Genomic DNA, 12,529 nt, shown 5'->3' on the forward strand with positions numbered 1-12,529 from the left:
GAAAGATTAACATTCAATATTGAAAAATAACGATCGAAGAGTTCAAACGTGCTTCTGGGGTTATCAAACAGTCTCAGAATTAAGCAATTCTAGTCTCATTAGGAAGTTTGACAAGATACCATTCCAATGTCCTTAAATTATGTAAATTTGACATCAAAATAGAGAGTTATGAGGGTTACTATTGGACAAGGAGATGAAGGAAACATTCAGGACCGACGACTGCGATCCCACTTACGGATGCCCAAATGGTCTCGAAATACGACGATTCCAGTCAGGAATGAAAGAGCATTAAAGTACCATTCAGATGACCAAAAATTGACCCAATCCGACATCAAAGGATGGAGTTATAGGCGTCTCCATTGGATCGCGCAATTTGGAAAGATTAACAATCCATATTGAAAAATGACGATCGAAGAGTTCCAACGTGCTTCTGGGGATATCAAACAGTCTCGGAATTAAGCAATTCTGGTCCCATTAGGATGTTTGACAAGATACCATTCCAATGTCCTTAAATTTTGTAAATTTGACATCAAAATAGAGAGTTATGCGGGTTACTATTGGACGAGCAGATGAAGGAAACATTCAGGACCGAGGACTGCAATCCCAATTACGGATGCCCAAATGGTATCCGAATATGACGATTCCAGTCAGGAATGAAAGAGCACTAAAGTACCATTCAGATGACCAAAAATTGACCCAATCCGACATCAAAGGATGGAGTTATAGGCGTCTTCATTGGATCGCGCAATTTGGAAAGATTAACAATCCATATTGAAAAATGACGATCGAAGAGTTCCAATGTGCTTTTGGGATATCAAACGGTCTCTGAATTAGGCAATTATGGTCCCATTTGGAAGCTTGACAATTTACCCTTCCAATGACCTGAAATGGTCTAAATTCGACCTCTGAAGAGAGAGTTATGAGGGTTATTATTGGACGAGGAGATGAAGGAAACATTCAGGACCGACGACTGCGATCCCAATTACGGATGCCCAAATGGTCTCAAAATACGACGATTCCAGTCAGGTATGAAATAGCACTAAAGTACCATTCAGATGACCAAAAATTGACCCAATCCGACATCAAAGGATGGAGTTAGAGGCATCTTCGTTGGATCTCGCAATTTGGAAAGATTAACAATCCATATTGAAAAATGACGATTGAAGAGTTCCAACGTGCTTCTGGGGATATCAAATAGTCTCAGAATTAAGCAATTCTGGTCCCATTAGGAAGTTTGACAAGATACCATTCCAATGTCCTTAAATTGTATAAATTTGACATCAAAATAGAGAGTTATGAGGGTTACTATTGGACAAGGAGATGAAGGAAACATTCAGGACCGACTACTGCGATCCCACTTACGGATGCTGAAATGGTCTCGGAATACGACGATTCTAGTCAGGAATGAAAGAGCACTAAAGTACCATTCAGATGACCAAAAATTGACCCAATTCGACATCAAAGGATGGAGTTATAGGCGTCTCCATTGGATCGCGTAATTTGGAAAGATTAACAATCCATATTGAAAAATGACGATGGAAGAGTTCCAACGTGCTTCTGGGGATATCAAACAGTCTCAGAATTAAGCAATTCTGGTCCCATTAGGATGTTTGACAAGATACCATTCCAATGTCCTTAAATTATGTAAATTTGGCATCAAAATAGAGAGTTATGATGGTTACTATTGGACAAGGAGATGAAGGAAACATTCAGGACCGACGACAACGTCCCACTTACGGATGCCCAAATGGTCTCGGAATACGACGATTCCAGTCAGGAATGAAAGAGCATTAAAATACCATTCAGATGACCCAAAATCGACCCAATCCGACATCAAAGGATGGAGTTTTAGGCGTCTCCATTGGATCACACAATTTGGAAAGATTAACAATCCATATTGAAAAATGACGATCGAAGAGTTCCAACGTGCTTTTGGGATATCAAACAGTCTCAGAATTAAGCAAGTCTGGTCCCATTAGGATGCTTGACAAGATACCTTTCCAATGTCCTTAAATGGTAAATTTGACATCAAAATAGAGAGTTATGAGGGTTTCTATTGGACGAGGAGATGAAGGAAACATTCAGCACCGAGGACTGTGATCCCAATTACGGATGCCCAAATGGTATCTGAATACGATGATTCCAGTCAGGAATGAAAGAGCACTAAAGTACCATTCAGATGACCAAAAATTGACCCAATCCGACATCAAAGGATGGAGTTATAGGGGTCTCCATTGGATCACGCAATTTGGAAAGATTAACAATCCATATTGAAAAATGACGATCGAAGAGTTCCAATGTGCTTTTGGGATATCGAACGGTCTCTGAATTAGGCAATTATGGTCCCATTTGGAAGCTTGACAATTTACCCTTCCAATGACCTGAAATGGTCTAAATTCGACCTCTCAAGAGAGAGTTATGAGGGTTATTATTGGACAAGGAGATGAAGAAAACATTCAGGACCGACGACTGCGATCCCCATTATGGATGGCCAAATGGTCTCGAAAAATGACGATTCCAATCAGGTATGAAATAGCACTAAAGTACCATTAAGATGACCAAAAATTGACCCAATCCGACATCAAAGGATGGAGTTATAGGCACCTTCGTTGGATCTCGCAATTTGGAAAGATTAACAATCCATATTGAAAAATGACGATCGAAGAGTTCCAACGTGCTTCTGGGGATATCAAACAGTCTCAGAATTAAGCAATTCTGGTCCCATTAGGATGTTTGACAAGATACCATTCCAATGTCCTTAAATTGTGTAAATTTGACATCAAAATAGAGAGTTATGAGGGTTACTATTGGACAAGGAGATGAAGGAAACATTCAGGATCGGCAACTGCGATCCCACTTACGGATGCCGAAATGGTCTCGGAATTCATAGATTCCAGTCAGGAATGAAAGAGCATTAAAGTACCATTCAGATGACCAAAAATCGATCCAATCCGACATCAAAGGATGGAGTTATAAGCGTCTCCGTTGGATCGCCCAATTTGGAAAGATTAACCTTCCATATTGAAAATAACGATCGAAGAGTTCAAACGTGCTTCTGGGGATATCAAACAGTCTCAGAATTAAGTAATTCTGATGCCATTAGGTTGTTTGACAAGATACCATTCCATTGTCCTTAAATTGTGTAAATTTGACATCAAAATAGAGAGTAATGAGGGTTACTATTGGACAAGGAGATGAAGGAAACATTCAGGATCGGCGACTACGATCCCACTTTCGGATGCCGAAATGGTCTCGGAATTCGTAGATTCCAGTCAGGAATGAAAGAGCATTAATGTACCATTCAGATGTCCGAAAATCGACCCAATCCGACATCAAAGGATGGAGTTATTGGCGTCTCCGTTGGATCGTGCAATTTGGAAAGATTAACAATCCATATTGAAAAATGATGATCAAAGTGTTCCAGCTGGTTCTTGGGATATCAAATAGTCTCGGAATTAAGCAGTTCTGGTCCCATTAGGATGTTTGACAAGATACGATTCCAATGTCCTAAAATTTTATAAATTTGACATCAAAATAGAGAGTTATGAGGGTTACTATTGGACAAGGAGTTGAAGGAAACATTCAGGACTGACTACTGCGATCCCACTTACGGATGCCCAAATGGTCTCCGAATACGACGATTCCTGTCACGAATGAAAGAGCACTAAAGTACCATTCAGATGACCAAAAATCGACCCAATCCGACATCAAAGGATGGAGTTATAGGCGACTCCGCTGGATCACGCAATTTGGAAAGATTAACAATCCATATTAAAAAATGACGATCGAAGAATTCCAACATGCTTTTGGGATATCAAACGGTCTCTGAATTAGGCAATTATGGTCCCATTTAGAAGCTTGACAATTTACCCTTCCAATGACCTGAAATGGTCTAAATTCGACCTCTGAAGAGAGAGTTATGAGGGTTATTATTGGATGAGGAGATGAAGGAAACATTCAGGACAGATGATTGCTATCCCAATTAGGGATGCCCAAATGGTCTCAAAATACGACGATTCCAGTCAGGTATGAAATAGCACTAAAGTACCATTCAGATGACCAAAAATTGACCTAATCCGACATCAAAGAATGGAGTTAGAGGCATCTTCGTTGGATCTCGCAATTTGGAAAGACTAACAATCCATATTGAAAAATGATGATCGAAGAGTTCCAACGTGCTTCTGGGGATATCAAACAGTCTCAGAATTAAGCAATTCTGGTCCCATTAGGAAGTCTAATAAGATACCATTCCAATGTCCTTAAATTGTATAAATTTGACATCAAAATAGAGAGTTATGAGGGTTACTATTGGACAAGGAGATGAAGGAAACATTCAAGACCTAGGATCAAGCATCCCAATTACTTGATGCCCAAAATGGTATCCGAATATGACGATTCCACGTGAATGAAAGAGCACTAAAGTACCATTCAGATGACCAAAAATTGACCCATTCCGACATCAAAGATTTGTTAGAAGGCTCATCGATCGCCGCCACTGGGAAAGATTGATAATCCATATTGAAAAATAACGACAAGAGTTCCAACGAGCTTCTGTGTGGGATATCAAACAAGCCTTTAATTAAGTAAATCTAGTCCCATTAGGGAAGTTTGACAAGATACCATTCCAATGTCCTTAAATTATGTAAATTTGACATCAAAATAGAGAGTTATGAGGGTTACTATCGACGAGGGGAGATGAAGGAAACATTCAGATAAAGGAACGCGATCCCACCACGGCGATGCCCAAATGGTCTCCCGAATACTACTGATTCCAAATAAAGAATGAAAGTGGAATTAAAGTACCATTCAGATGACCAAAATTGACCATCACATCAAAGGATGGAGTTAGAGGTTTCTGGCTCATTGGAATGGTAACTTTTCAAGCTTCCAAATGAGACAATAATTGCCTAATTCAGAGACCGTTCGATATTACAAAAGCACATTGGAACTCTTCGATCGTCATTTTTCAATATGGATTGTTAATCTTTCCAAATTGCGCGATCCAATGGAGACGCCTATAACTCCATCCTTTGATGTCGGATTGGGTCAATTTTTGGTCATCTGAATGGTACTTTAGTGCTCTTTCATTCCTGACTGGAATCGTCGTATTCCGAGACCATTTGGGCATTCGTAAGTGGGATCGCAGTCGTCAGCCCTGAATGTTTCCTACATCTCCTTGTCCAATAGTAACCCTCATAACTCTCTATTTTGATGTCAAATTTACACAATTTAAGGACATTGGAATGGTATCTTGTCAAACTACCTAATGGGACCAGAATTGCTTAATTCTGAGACTGTTTGATATACCAGAAGTACGTTGGAACTCTTCGATCGTCATTTTTCAATATGGATTGTTAATCTTTCCAAATTGCACGATTCAACGAAGATGCCTATAAATCCATCCTTTGATGTCGGATTGGGTCAATTTTTGGTCATCTTAATGGTACTTTAGTGCTATTTCATCCCTAACTGGAATCGTCGTTTTTCGAGACCATTTGGGCATCCGTAATGGGGAACGTAGTCGTCGGTCCTGAATGTTTTCTTCATCTCCTTGTCCAATAATAACCCTCATAACTCTCTGTTGAGGGTCGAATTTAGACCATTTCAGGTCATTGGAAGGGTAAATTGTCAAGCTTCCAAATGGGACCATAATTGCCTAATTCAGAGACCGTTCGATATTACAAAAGCACATTGGAACTCTTCGATCGTCATTTTTCAATATGGATTGTTAATCTTTCCAAATTGCGCGATCCAACGGAGACGCCGATTACTACATCCTTTGATGTCGGATTGGGTCAATTTTTGGTCATCTGAATGGTACTTTAATGCTCTTTCATTCTTGACTGGAATCGTCGTATTCCAAGACCATTTGGGCATCCGTAAGTGGGATCGCAGTCGGTCCTGAATGTTTCCTTCATCTCCTTGTCCAATAGTAACCCTCATAACTCTCTATTTTGATGTCAAATTTACACAATTTAAGGACATTGGAATGGTATCTAGTCAAACTTCCTAATGGGACCAGAATTGCCTAATTCTGAGACTGTTTGATATCCCCAGAAGCACGTTGGAACTCTTCGATCGTCATTTTTCAATATGGATTGTTAATCTTTCCAAATTGCACGATTCAACGAAGATGCCTATAAATCCATCCTTTGATGTCGGATTGGGTCAATTTTTGGTCATCTTAATGGTACTTTAGTGCTATTTCATCCCTAACTGGAATCGTCATTTTTCGAGACCATTTGGGCATCCGTAATGGGGAACGTAGTCGTCGGTCCTGAATGTTTTCTTCATCTCTTTGTCCAATAATAACCCTCATAACTCTCTGTTGAGGGTCGAATTTAGACCATTTCAGGTCATTGGAAGGGTAAATTGTCAAGCTTCCAAATGGGACCATAATTGCCTAATGTAGAGACTGTTCGATATCCCAAAAGCACATTGGAACTCTTCGATCATTATTTTTCAATATGGATTGTTAACCTTTCCAAATTGCGAGATCCAACGGAGACCCCTATAATTTCATCCGTTGATGTCAGATTGGGTCAATTTTTGGTCATATGAATGGTACTTCAGTGCTCTTTCATTCCTGACTGAAATCGTCGTATTCAGATACCATTTGGGCATCCGTAGTTGGGATCGCAATCCTCGGTGCTGAATGTTTCCTTCATCTCCTCGTCCAATAGTAACCCTCATAACTCTCTATTTTGATGTCAAATTTACACGATTTAAGGACATTGGAAAGGTATCTTGTCAAACATCCTAATGGGACCAGACTTGCTTAATTCTGAGACTGTTTGATATACCAGAAGTACGTTGGAACTCTTCGATCGTCATTTTTCAATATGGATTGTTAATCTTTCCAAATTGCACGATTCAACGAAGATGCCTATAAATCCATCCTTTGATGTCGGATTGGGTCAATTTTTGGTCATCTTAATGGTACTTTAGTGCTATTTCATACCTGACTGGAATCGTCGTTTTTCGAGACCATTTGGACATCCATAATGGGGATCGCAGTCGTCGGTCCTGAATGTTTCCTTCATCTCCTTGTCCAATAGTAACCCTCATAACTCTCTATTTTGATGTCAAATTTACACAATTTAAGGACATTGGAATGGTATCTTGTCAAACTTCCTAATGGGACCAGAATTGCCTAATTCAGAGACCGTTCGATATCCCAAAAGCACATTGGAACTCTTCGATCGTCATTTTTCAATATGGATTGTTAATCTTTCCAAATTGCGCGATCCAACGGAGACGCCAATAACTCCATCTTTTGATGTCGGATTGGGTTGATTTTTGGTCATCTGAATGGTACTTTAATGCTCTTTCATTCCTGACTGGAATCGTCGTATTCCGAGACCATTTGGGCATCCGTAAGTGGGATCGCAGTCGTCGGTCCTGAATGTTTCCTTCATCTCCTTGTCCAATAGTAACCCTCATAACTCTCTATTTTGATGTCAAATTTACACAATTTAAGGACATTGGAATGGTATCTTGTCAAACTTCCTAATGGGACCAGAATTGCTTAATTCTGAGACTGTTTGATATCCCCAGAAGCACGTTGGAACTCTTCGATCGTCATTTTTCAATATGGATTGTTAATCTTTCCAAATTGCACGATCCAACGAAGATGCCTATAACTCCATCCTTTGATGTCGGATTGGGTCAATTTTTGGTCATCTTAATGGTACTTTAGTGCTATTTCATACCTGACTAGAATCGTCATTTTTCGAGACCATTTGGGCATCCGTAATGGGGATAGCAGTCGTCGGTCCTGAATGTTTTCTTCATCTCCTTGTCCAATAATAACCCTCATAACTCTCTCTTGAGAGGTCGAATTTACACAATTTAAGGACATCGGAACGGTATCTTTTCAAACATCCTAATGGGACCAGAATTGCTTAATTGTGAGACTGTTTGATATCCCAAAAGCACATTGGAACTCTTCGATCGTCATTTTTCAATATGGATTGTTAATCTTTCCAAATTGCGCGATCCAATGGAGACGCCTATAACTCCATCCTTTGATGTCGGATTGGGTCAATTTTTGGTCATCTGAATGGTACTTTAATGCTCTTTCATTCCTGACTGGAATCGTCGTATTCCGAGACCATTTGGGCATCCGTAAGTGGGATCGCAGTCGTCGGTCCTGAATGTTTCCTTCATCTCCTTGTCCAATAGTAACCCTCATAACTCTCTATTTTGATGTCAAATTTACACAATTTAAGGACATTGGAATGGTATCTAGTCAAACTTCCTAATGGGACCAGAATTGCCTAATTCTGAGACTATTTGATATCCCCAGAAGCACGTTGGAACTCTTCGATCGTCATTTTTCAATATGGATTGTTAATCTTTCCAAATTGCACGATCCAACGAAGATGCCTATAACTCCATCCTTGGATGTCGGATTGGGTCAATTTTTGGTCATCTTAATGGTACTTTAGAGCTATTTCATACCTGACTGGAATCGTTGCTTTTCGAGACCATTTGGCCATTCGTAATGGGGATCGCAGTCGTCGGTCCTGAATGTTTTCTTCATCTCCTTGTCCAATAATAACCCTCATAACTCTCTCTTCAGAGGTCGACTTTATACCATTTCAGGTCATTGGAAGGGTAAACTGTCAAGCTTCCAAATGGGACCATAATTGCCTAATTCAGAGACCGTTCGATATTACAAAAGCACATTGGAACTCTTCGATCGTCATTTTTCAATATGGATTGTTAATCTTTCCAAATTGCGCGATCCAACGGAGACGCCGATTACTACATCCTTTGATGTCGGGTTGGGTCAATTTTTGGTCATCTGAATGGTACTTTAATGCTCTTTCATTCTTGACTGGAATCGTCGTATTCCAAGACCATTTGGGCATCCGTAAGTGGGATCGCAGTAGTCGGTCCTGAATGTTTCCTTCATCTCCTTGTCCAATAGTAACCCTCATAACTCTCTATTTTGATGTCAAATTTACACAATTTAAGGACATTGGAATGGTATCTAGTCAAACTTCCTAATGGGACCAGAATTGCCTAATTCTGAGACTGTTTGATATCCCCAGAAGCAAGTTGGAACTCTTCGATCGTCATTTTTCAATATGGATTGTTAATCTTTCCAAATTGCACGATCCAACGAAGATGCCTATAACTCCATCCTTGGATGTCGGATTGGGTCAATTTTTGGTCATCTTAATGGTACTTTAGAGCTATTTCATACCTGACTGGAATCGTTGCTTTTCGAGACCATTTGGCCATTCGTAATGGGGATCGCAGTCGTCGGTCCTGAATGTTTTCTTCATCTCCTTGTCCAATAATAACCCTCATAACTCTCTCTTCAGAGGTCGACTTTATACCATTTCAGGTCATTGGAAGGGTAAACTGTCAAGCTTCCAAATGGGACCATAATTGCCTAATTCAGAGACCGTTCGATATTACAAAAGCACATTGGAACTCTTCGATCGTCATTTTTCAATATGGATTGTTAAACTTTCCAAATTGTGAGATCCAACAAAGACCCCTATAACTCCATCCTTTGATGTCGGATTGTGTCAATTTTTGGTCATCTGAATGGTACTTTAATGCTCTTTCATTCTTGACTGGAATCATTGTATTCCAAGACCATTTGGGTATCCGTAAGTGGGATCGCAGTAATCGGTCCTGAATGTTTCCTTCATTTCCTTGTCCAATAGTAACCCTAATAACTCTCTATTTGGATGTCAAATTTACACAATTTAAGGATATTGGAATGGTATCTAGTCAAACTTCCTAATGGGACCAGAATTGCCTAATTCTGAGACTGTTTGATATCCCCAGAAGCACGTTGGAACTCTTCGATCGTCATTTTTCAATATGGATTGTTAATCTTTCCAAATTGCACGATCCAACGAAGATGCCTATAACTCCATCCTTTGATGTCGGATTGGGTCAATTTTTGGTCATCTTAATGGTACTTTAGTGCTATTTCATGCCTGACTAGAATCGTCGTTTTTCGAGACCATTTGGGCATCCGTAATGGGGATCGCAGTCGTCGGTCCTGAATGTTTTCTTCATCTCCTTGTCCAATAATAACCCTAATAACTCTCTATTTTGATGTCAAATTTACACAATTTAAGGACATTGGAATGGTATCTTGTCATACTTCCTAATGGGACCAGAATTGCTTAATTCTGAGGCCGTTCGATATCCGAAAAGCACGTTGGAACTCTTCGATCGTCATTTTTCAATATGGATTGTTAATCTTTCCAAATTGCACGATCCAACGAAGATGCCTATAACTCCATCCTTTGATGTCGGATTGGGTCAATTTTTGGTCATCTGAATGGTACTTTAATGCTCTTTCATTCCTGACTGGAATCGTCGTATTCCAAGACCATTTGGGCATCCGTAAGTGGGATCGCAGTCGTCGGTCCTGAATGTTTCCTTCATCTCCTTGTCCAATAGTAACCCTCATAACTCTCTATTTTGATGTCAAATTTACACAATTTAAGGACATTGGAATGGTATCTTGTCAAACTTCCTAATGGGACCAGAATTGCTTAATTCTGAGACTGTTTGATATCCCCAGAAGCACGTTGGAACTCTTCGATCGTCATTTTTCAATATGGATTGTTAATCTTTCCAAATTGCGAGATCCAACAAAGATGCCTCTAACTCCATCCTTTGATGTCGGATTGGGTCAATATTTGGTCATCTAAATGGTACTTTAGTGCTATTTCATACCTGACTGGAATCGGCGTATTCCGAGACCATTTGGGCATCCGTAAGTGGGATCGTAGTCGTCAATCCTGAATGTTTCCTTCATCTCCTTGTCCATTTGTAACCCTCATAACTCTCTATTTTGATGTCAAATTTACACAATTTAAGGACATTGGAATGGTATCTTGTCAAACTTCCTAATGGGACCAGAATTGCTTAATTCTGAGACTGTTTGATATCCCCAGAAGCACGTTGGAACTCTTCGATCGTCATTTTTCAATATGGATTGTTAATCTTTCCAAATTGCGCGATCCAACGGAGACGCCTATAACTCCATCCTTTGATGTCGGATTGGGTCAATTTTTGGTCATCTGAATGGTACTTTAATGCTCTTTCATTCCTGACTAGAATCGTCGTATTCCGAGACCATTTGGGCATTCGTAAGTGGGATCGCAGTCGTCGATCCTGAATGTTTCCTTCATCTCCTTGTCCAATAGTAACCATCATAACTCTCTATTTTGATGTCAAATTTACACAATTTAAGGACATTGGAATGGTATCTTGTCAAACATCCTAATGGGACCAGAATTGCTTAATTCCGAGACTGTTTGATATCCCCAGAAGCACGTTGGAACTCTTTGATCGTCATTTTTCAATATGGATTGTTAATCTTTCCAAATTGCACAATCCAACGGAGACGCCTATAACTCCATCCTTTGATGTCGGATTGGGTCAGTTTTTGGTCATCTGAATGGTACTTTAATGCTCTTTCATTCCTGACCATTCGTAAGTGGGATCGCAGTCGTCGATCCTGAATGTTTCCTTCATCTCCTTGTCCAATAGTAACCATCATAACTCTCTATTTTGATGTCAAATTTACAAAATTTAAGGACATTGGAATGGTATCTTGTCAAACATCCTAATGAGACTAGAATTGCTTAATTCCGAGACTGTTTGATAACCCCAGAAGCACGTTTGAACTCTTCGATCCTTATTTTTCAATATTGAATGTTAATCTTTCCAAATTGCACGATCCAACGGAGACGCCTATAACTCCATCCTTTGATGTCGGATTGGGTCGATTTTTGGTCATCTGAATGGTACTTTAATGATAACTTGTTAAGCTTCTAAATTGCACTAGAATTGCTTAATTCCGAGGCTATTTGATATCCCCAGAACCACGCTGGAACACTTTGATCGTCATTTTTCAATATGGATTGTTAATCTTTCCAAATTGCGCGATCCAACGGAGACGCCTATAACTCCATCCTTTGATGTCGGATTGGGTCGATTTTTGGTCATCTGAATGGTACTTTAATGCTCTTTCATTCCTGACTGGAATCTACGAATTCCGAGACCATTTCAGCATCCGTAAGTGGGATCGCAGTAGTCGGTCCTGAATGTTTCCTTCATCTCCTTGTCCAATAGTAACCCTCATAACTCTCTATTTTGATGTCAAATTTACACAATTTAAGGACATTGGAATGGTATCTTGTCAAACATCCTAATGGGACCAGAATTGCTTAATTCCGAGACTGTTTGATATCCCCAGAAGCACGTTGGAACTCTTCGATCGTCATTTTTCAATATGGATTGTTAATCTTTCCAAATTGCGCGATCCAACGGAGACGCCAATAACTCCATCCTTTGATGTCGGATTGGGTCAATTTTTGGTCATCTTAATGGTACTTTAGTGCTATTTCATACCTGATTGGAATCGTCATTTTTCGAGACCATTTGGCCATCCATAATGGGGATCGCAGTCGTCGGTCCTGAATGTTTTCTTCATCTCCTTGTATAATAATCGTAATTGGGATCTTTCCAAATTGCGCCTCGA

This window comes from Magnolia sinica, chromosome 5 (genome assembly GCF_029962835.1).
Source record: "Magnolia sinica isolate HGM2019 chromosome 5, MsV1, whole genome shotgun sequence".
In the NCBI taxonomy this organism is placed as follows: domain Eukaryota; kingdom Viridiplantae; phylum Streptophyta; class Magnoliopsida; order Magnoliales; family Magnoliaceae; genus Magnolia; species Magnolia sinica.